This window comes from Etheostoma cragini, chromosome 14, assembly GCF_013103735.1.
Source record: "Etheostoma cragini isolate CJK2018 chromosome 14, CSU_Ecrag_1.0, whole genome shotgun sequence".
NCBI lineage: Eukaryota > Metazoa > Chordata > Actinopteri > Perciformes > Percidae > Etheostoma > Etheostoma cragini.
Window position 1 is genome coordinate 2,742,129 of NC_048420.1, and position 8,868 is coordinate 2,750,996.

Here is an 8,868-nt window from a genome sequence, read left to right on the forward strand (position 1 = left end):
TTCTCTCTCTCTCTCTCTCTCTCTCTCTCTCTCTCTCTCATCCCTCTCTCCCTTTCTCTGCCTCCCTCTGTCTCGTTTCTCACTTAAAATTAATGTTTTTCCTATGACAGGGGAGGGAAACGAGACATATCCACCATCTAATAGGATAATATAGCCCCATTCACCACCACCACTACCCCTCCCTCTTCACTCCCCCTCTCTCTCTCTCTCTCTCTCCCTCTCTCTCTCTCTGCCTTTGTAGCTGCCTGATTTCCATAGTGTCTCTGTGGAGAGGCAGTTAATGAATTCCTCTGAGCTGGAGAAAGGGGGAGAATGGTTTGGCGGTTTAGAGAGAGAAAGAGGCAGGGATAGGGGGAGGAAGGCTTTGAGCTATGCCATTCAACTTCACAGCCTCGGCCTGCTTGTGCATTCACTGTGTGTGTGTGTGTGAGAGAGTGTGTATGTGTGTGTGTGTTTGTCTTTTAACATGAACCTGCTAAGACTACCAAATATTTAGACTGGCCTCGGACCTCTTTTTATGGCGACGGTGGATTGAGGGATCTCAGGAGGCAGCTTGACTCTATTTGAATCCCATTCCCTGCTATTAGCTCGGCCCAGACAAAGGAATAACTTAGCGCAGGAAACATTCAAATAAAGTCCCACAATCCACTTGCGCTGGCCATTTCCTCTTGGGTAATTTGCAGTGAGGTAAACGAAGTAACCCCAAAACATCACAAAGCTGATTTTTAATCCTTTGGTTGCCGACTCTTCAACAAAGGACGTATGACAGCAGTAATGCAATAATGATTCAATAACCCATGCATATGATCAATTTACACATATACACAATATCCTGATCATTACTTCATGATTTATGAACATAACAATATCCCAGTCTGTCCTCGGGTGACGCATCATGATCTTTTTAGGAATTATTAGGGAAGTACTTGTTATTGATTCATCAATCATCAAGTCGTTCCTGAATTACACTCAGAAGCTATAGAGTAAATCTACTTTCTGCCAACAATCCCACAATGCAATGGGCTTTCATTTCACAGTTACATAAATGACAGATGATGAATTCTACACCTGTCAGGGTTCCCACCATGTCCGTTTATGGCTCATGAAAGGGTCTGCGAGTGTGTGCCAGCGACACATTTCTATTCCAAAATATTACAGTAAATTACCGCGATATCAATCGTACTCGAAACACTGCGACAGTATTAGAGTTACGGAGAGGACCGCATGCCTGATCCGGACCAGAAACCTCATCCGTTCTACGCGTGTGAGTAGATGGTTAGGCGTTGACCTCCAACGGTAAGGGGTCAGGACAGTCCATTAGTCAGGGGACGGGACCTGAACGGATCGGGTTTCCAGTACGGATCAGGTAGGGACAGTCCCTTGTGGCTCATCAAAAATAAAAACTGCTAATGAAGGCAGGATCTTTAAGTCATGCCGCCAGGCCGGTGCTATGATGTACCTGCATGGAAAACTAATATGCAAAGGAAAGTGTGCTAAAAGTGTGTTAAAGTGTGCACTCGTGATGTTGATGTTTTCATTGCTGTCGTTAGTTATGTATTCATTTATTTGATTTACAGGGACTGCAACAATGAATTGGCCCTTGGGGATCAATGAATTAATCTGAATCTGAATTAGAACGCCGTGTTGTGTTCACAGCGCCCTCTGAAAACAATGTCCTTGTATTAATGATGTGTTGTTACCATCAAAATATTTACATGCATAATAGTCTATTCTGGCATCACCGGACCTTCCTCCACAGCGCCGCGGAGGAGGGTCTGGCTAGTCCACGCAGCATTCCGAGACGGGAGAAAAACCTGCTCTGGTTTATTGGCTTTTTCTTTCGACCAATCAGAATCGTCATGGGTGGCCCTAGTTAAAAATAGCCTTGGGGAGGATGTTGTTTTGGTGTACAAAGGTTGTTTTAGTCTTGGGCCAGAAAACTCATGCATGCAGTTAGCGGGGCTAACGTTAAGCTAGCTGTCACTGTTCAGTAAATACCTTTATTTCTTTCCGTTTGTGCATGTTACATTAAAGTTTACATGTGTGCATGGAGGATTTGCATAAGCAATAAAACTAATTAATTTTTTATGTTAAAAGGGAACTACTAAAGTTCATACATACATTTAAAAAAGAAAGCTAAATTGGTCTCCCATTCATTGTCTATGGAGCCGCTGCGGACTTAATTAGAAGTTTGAGACTACCTTCTCTGGTTTCTGGCTTTCACAAACCAAACTGAATTAAACTTTCCCTGGAAAGAACATATTGAAATCCTTATTTCTTTTAGGTGATATTAAGCAATTAGTAAAGTAACAAAATCCCTTTTGACATAGGTAATATTGACAGATTAGGGGCGTAAATCACACAGTTTATTACAATGCATTCTATCCATTCTTTGAACAATGCTACAATATTTACTGACATCACAAATAAAATGTCGATTCCGTCCAGTTCAGGGTCCCGGGACGATTTGACAATTTAATTACTAAGCTCTTTCAGACATTTAAATTAAAAACAAACTACTCTTTTTAATAAAAATGTAATGACTATAAAATGGGGGAACTTCAAAATAAAGGGGCATCTTTAAGATGATGGTATGTGGGCACCCGGATGCTGCATGTTGCCCCCCCCTCATCCCTTTCATGTCTTCAGCTGTCCTGTCAATAAAGGCCTTAAAATAAAAAAAATAAAAAAAATGTAACCCTTGAGTTGTCTTCCCATCAAAATCAATGCCTTTAGTCGCTGTTTTCATCCTTTTATGTTTTTGTCCCTTTTTTCAACACTTTTGATGCATTTTTTCCACGTTTGTCACTTTTTTTGACTTTTTCAACACTACGTATCACTAACTTATTCCCTTTAGTTTAACAGTTCATTTATCGTCAACAAACATAATTCATAGGAAATTACACCTAATTATACCTTTGAGTTAGAAAAGCAGAAATTAGGAATTGTTTGGACTAAAATTAAAGGAACGGATGTTGATGGATAATCACAGACTGGAATATGTCAACTTTTACTCAATACTACTTCAAAAACACTACAATATTTTTTTCAAATGCTCTTAAATTAAATAAGACGCCCCAAAATGAATGAAAGTGGAGATTTGTACTTGGCAAAGAGCGTTGCGTGGAATCTATCATGTTATTTTGGGTATTGAAAAAAAAAACCATTGATATAGGAAAAACAGAAGGACACGAGGGAGAAAAAAAAAGATGACGTGTGTATTAATATTTTCACTTTTTATACAAAGTTACCCCTAGTACAGACTGCGTCATATAAATAATTATACATAATTATTAAATAATTTCACATACTGTAATTGATCACTGTCTCTACAGCACCTGTTCACTGGTTCCACTTATTATTCCACTTACTTAGTATTTATTCATTATTCTCATATCTCACTTATTATTTATTATTAACTATTTACTCATAATTCCCATTCTCACATCTCTCTTATTTGTTATTCATTCATCGTTCTATTTTTATATTTCAGAACTGTCCATAATGTTCATACTGTTCATATTGTAATATAATAACATAATTCTATGTATCCCATTATCTTTGCACTATGCTCCACATTTAAATAATTTTATAGATCTCTTCATTGCACTCATGCCTCTATATTGTTCTGTTTAGAGTATGTATATATTGTGTGTATAAGTGTGTATATTTTTTGTTTTGGTTGTTTTGTGTGTAAGCACAGTGTGAGCAACAATGCTCCAAAGAAAAATTCCTCGTATGTGACCTGGCGAATAAAGCTGATTCTGATTCTGATTTTTCAATTAACTTGCCACACTGCTCCCTCGTCATGTGTACTGCTGTAAATTTTTCAATCTTTGTGAAGTGGATAAGGAATCTTGATGATAAGGTGACATAATTCTACTTGTGTTCCTAGAACAAATGTTAACTTCCTGAAAAACAAAGCCGATAAGGTCAGGCCCGTCCAGCCAAGTCAAAAACGAAGCAAAAATGATCTCGCTTAATTGTCCCATTCCTTCCGTTGGTGTTTTATTATTTTGCTAAATGAGTCGTTTTCGCGCGGGCTTCGTGATCAGTGTCCAGGATGTCGGAGACTGTGGAGAGAGCAGAAGGTAAGGAAGGAAGGACAAGCGGCAGAGATAAAGAAAAAAAAAAAAAAAAAAAAGAGCCTATCCTCACCTACTTGACAGCAAAGATAAGCAGTGATGGATGTAGCTCTGACCTGATGTTAAAACAGATAAGGCAGCCTGAGGTAGGCTAACACATTCAGCTACACAACGTTTTATGGCGCCTCACGCTGAGCTCACTTTATCACTCGCTAACGCTGTTTTAATCGCAGTGATATTCGACATACAGCCCGGACGATGTCTTTCGTAGGCCTAATGGCTTGTCTCAACTGTTATATCAGTGGCAGTGTGACCTGACAGCCGCTTGCAGGGAGATGGATCCCATTGGTTAAACATTTTGACCCAGAGGGGGAAACACCAGACAAAGAGCCTATCATTAGCAATTAATGGGCGTGCCGGCGTTTGTTTGTTAATAGCTGCTTTAGAAATCCACTGGAACTCATATACAGTGGATGGGGCTGATAACAAACCCTGACCTCCGGCGTGGGTCACTTTGAATCACTCAAAATGGTCGCCCCCCCCCCCCCGCTTGTAAAACTCAGCCGCGTAGCCTTTTTTTTAATTTAATTTGCCGACCACGGCCGAGAGCTGCCGTTAAATACAGTTCCATCATTCCCCGTAGAGCGCGATGAAAACAAGCGATGTTCAACAAGATTGCTGACTGAAAAAAAAAAAAAAGAAAAAAAAAAAAAAGGTGAATTCCCACCTCCTCTTCTTTACAGAAAGACTTAGCGGGGGGGCTTTTCTCATGGCCAGGGATCTGATTGTTTTCTAAACGGATTATTAACTCTTTTGTTACAGTAGGGGTCACTTTAATGCTTCTTAGGGCCCATTAGCATTGCTTTAAAGAGCACACACACGCACACACACGCACGAGCACACACACAAATTGCGTTCTAGGACTTGGCGTTTCTTGTCTTTGTTGTTCACAGTGGGAGCGGAATGATACCGTTATAATGCTGTCAAAGACAATACCTCAACTTAAAAGGGGGAGTGTGAGGGAAGGGATGTGTGTGTGTGTGTGTGTGTGTGGCTTTGTGTATGTGTGTGTGTGTGTGTGTGTGTTGGTTGTGATGAAAAGGTGCCCTTAGGAAGACCAGTAAGCTTAATGCAATAGTGCTGACTTCAATAGATACCTCAAAGAGAAATGGCATTACACAGTCCTCTCCACGGAAAATCCCCTACAAGTCCTTGACTGGGAGAAGGATCAGCTCGGTCTTCACAGGACAGGAGATCACTGAGCCCGAGGAGTTAGGCTCCAATTCAAACTTTTCACTGATGACAGATTTTGGGTAACTATGTATTTTATACGCAATATTTGCTTCCTGCTTATTTATTTGAGCTAAAGTTGCAGCTTAAGATACCCTCGGGGAAATCAAAGACAGCCGGGTCAAAGCATCGCAGGGTCTCCGACCACTAAGGTGTTTGCCGTTTGGCTCATATTAAACGTATGAATGCGATGCTGATGGTGGGGGGGCCCCCAGGGACCCTAGGAACCGAGCTGGGTGCCTCCTCCAGCTTTGAGCTCCTGTTCTGGGGGAAGGATAAAGAGGGTATCCCTTACAGGCCTGACCCGCAGCCACCCCCTCCATCAGAGAGAGGGTTCAAAGGTCGGATCAATTGGCTCCCCATGGCCCCATGTCTGCAACAGGACTTAATCATCTATTAACTGCTGATTAGAAAGAGTATTCTTTTTTTCATTAAAGCTCCTGGTGTATATAATGTCTTACTTGTGTTGCATTTTTCAAAAACCTCAATGCGAGGTCTTATGTTAAAGTCAGATTTTGCTGCATTTGTATAATTGCAGACACAACTGCGTGATAGAAGCCAGTGTCGGCCCGCCAATACAAATGGAACGCCAGCCAATATTGTCATCCATTGCTGACATGACGTCGGTGAACATGGGATTTTGCCAAACACACTTGGAGACGTCTTCCTGTAAAAGTCCAGCCATTAAAGTGGTTTCAAATGAAGCACCGAGGTTCCATTTTGTATTTACAAGTCCTCATTTCGAGCGTCAAATTTAAAGAATGTCTTCTGTTTTTTGCTTTTTTACAATTGTCTCAAACTAAATGAAAATGTGTAGATACTCTGCACCAAACTCCCGTCAACAATGCGACAGTTTTTGATCATTTTATACAATACAATCAGTGTAGAAGCACCAATCTATGTCACTCATTTAAAAAAAAGTTTTGCATTACTACACTTACACATTATTACAACAGCTAATTTAACTAGCTATTGCACTAGTTACATTAATTTCATTGCTTAGCCCAAGGTGCTCCACTTTGTCTTTAAACAACTCCAAAACCCACACAACATGTATCTGTATTTAATGATTTCTTGTGTTGAAACAAGACATTGGGGTTTAAAATTTAGAGGTATTTACTGATTTGTGACTGCACACAGCCGCGCACCTAAAGTCCGAATGGAAACTGCTTTCATCCACGTAGACTTCCGTTAGCGAGCGAAGACACAACAAATAAATGCAAAAATCTCCCAGTTTCTGCTGCGTTTCTCCTCTTCTTTTAGTAGAGGCAAGCCATCTCTCCACGCCTGCAGCCTTTGTGTCAAACTAACATGTACAAACCCACTTTGTCAGGGAGACCAGACTCACATCAACCCTCCCTCAAACGTCCACTATCCGATCCCCAAATTGCCAAAGTCACAGCGTGTTGCTGTGATTAGCAACCGTAGTGTAGTTGCTGAAAACCTAATCAAAGTACACACTAAGTATTGTGTTACTGCTCAACAATGCTGCACAAGTGCAGTGCTTTCAATAAATTGCAACTAATTTAAAATGTAAGGTGGTCTTATTCCTTTATTTGTCTATGAGTTGTGAAAAGTCAACCTTTATTGATCAAGTCAAGTCTATTTTATGTCGATAGCCCGAAACTACAATTTTTGACTCAAAGGGCAAAATAATGAATGTGTACATCACACGGCACCCTTCATCCTTCACCCTTCAGATAAGGAGAAAAAAAACTATTTGATGGGGAAAAAAGGAAGAAATCTGGGGAAGATCAACCAGGGAGAGACGCCTCTTCCAGGTCAGACAGACTGCAATAGCTGCCGCGTGGACAGAGTAGTTCACTGGTAGGACCTGGACTACAAACCCTCCTCTCTAAGAGATCTACACCCAGAATTATCTATCGACGTAGCTCAGGGGCGTCAAACGTCACTAAGAGCCACACTGGAAAATGGGAATCACATCAAGAGCCAGACATGTATGGTGTATTGACAAGCTTTAATTTAATGGAAAAAGTACTTTTGACTGTATAATTGCCTGTCCAAAATAGCCTTCTCACTTTAGTTGGGTCGACATATGATCATGAAAAAAGTACCTCAGCCATTATGTAATTAGCCAGTCGGATTACATTTTTAAAAGCAGGCTGCCACACAGCAGACTCACAACAGTCTGTCTCACAGTCTGGATGTGACAACCCAAGTCTCAGAGTCCGTAAACCTGCCTAGTTCTGCTTTGAATGCCCCATTAGATGCAATAGTTTCCCCTCTTTCTGCTTTGGCGTGCATTCAGGTGGGCCGCAATTTATGGTGAATGGGCTGTCTTTAGGGGCAAAGGGCAATATGCAATTATACTTTTTGTAATTTAGGAATGCAAATTTATTTATTTTTATTTGTACTTTTTCATGGTTTTGTGCAATTTTATTTAATCATAACGTAAATGCTTTGTGTGTCTTTTTAAACTCGACTTGACTCTCGGAGTGACAACCGCACAAGAGTTCCTATGTGTGAAATCACAAATGGCGAAGAAAGTTCTTGAATCTTGAACCTAGGACCTTGAGTTTGACACGTGTCATTTAGATTCAATAAATTGATTTAAACAGAATAGCATTGTAATTACAGTTCGTGGCCTGATAATGCTCCACTTTGCCTTCAAACTGCTGATAGTTACGAGCAGCTCTATTTACCTTCAGCTTCCATTCACCCTAACCCAATATCTATATCATTCATATCTTTGTGAGCAATCTTCGCCCACTTTGTCAAAAAACCCAAGGTACAGGAAAGAAAACGGATACATGAACTCACCCTAACTAACTGCAGAGATGTGCTGGAGGAGTTTTGTGTTGTTGTTACTTTCGGGATTTGACCACGAGCCATTTGGGTGTGCTTCCTGCTCTTAAGCTCTATCAACTTCCTCCTAAACCCCACACTCGCTCCAAATACCTCCACCCTGCACCAAGGGTCGGTTCTGACGTGGAGGAATAGCCTTTCGGTGATTTGTAGCCTGAAAATAAAGTGAAAAATTCCAAAATAACAAGAGAATGATCCATATTGGTAAATTAAGATGCAGCCACATTAATTGGATTTAACACACATAACAATGTAAATGAAGAAATATCGGCAACATTTCATATAAATAAACGGTTGTTTGCAAATAATATAATTCAGCTTACACCCAGTTTATGAGTCTTTGCATTCGCTAATCTAAGCACCTGGTGTCTGGTAGGGCTTTCCTGGGCGAAATCCTTGGCACACAGAAAGTGATGGACTTTATTTGTCTGTTGGAAATAAACAGAAGAAGAAGAAGTGGGTAGTTAGCATCAGCGGTGATAGCCGCCACAGCTGAAGAGAGGAAGAAAAGAGCTGTTCACCTGCAGAAACTCAACCTGTGTCGACTGGTCAATCCGAGAGAAAGATGCCACGACACTGGCTGCGGTGTTGATTGAAGTGAAGGGCTTTTTGGGAAATGTAGTGCAATAAACAAAGTTTTAAGTCAAACTGTGTTTTGAACAATTTC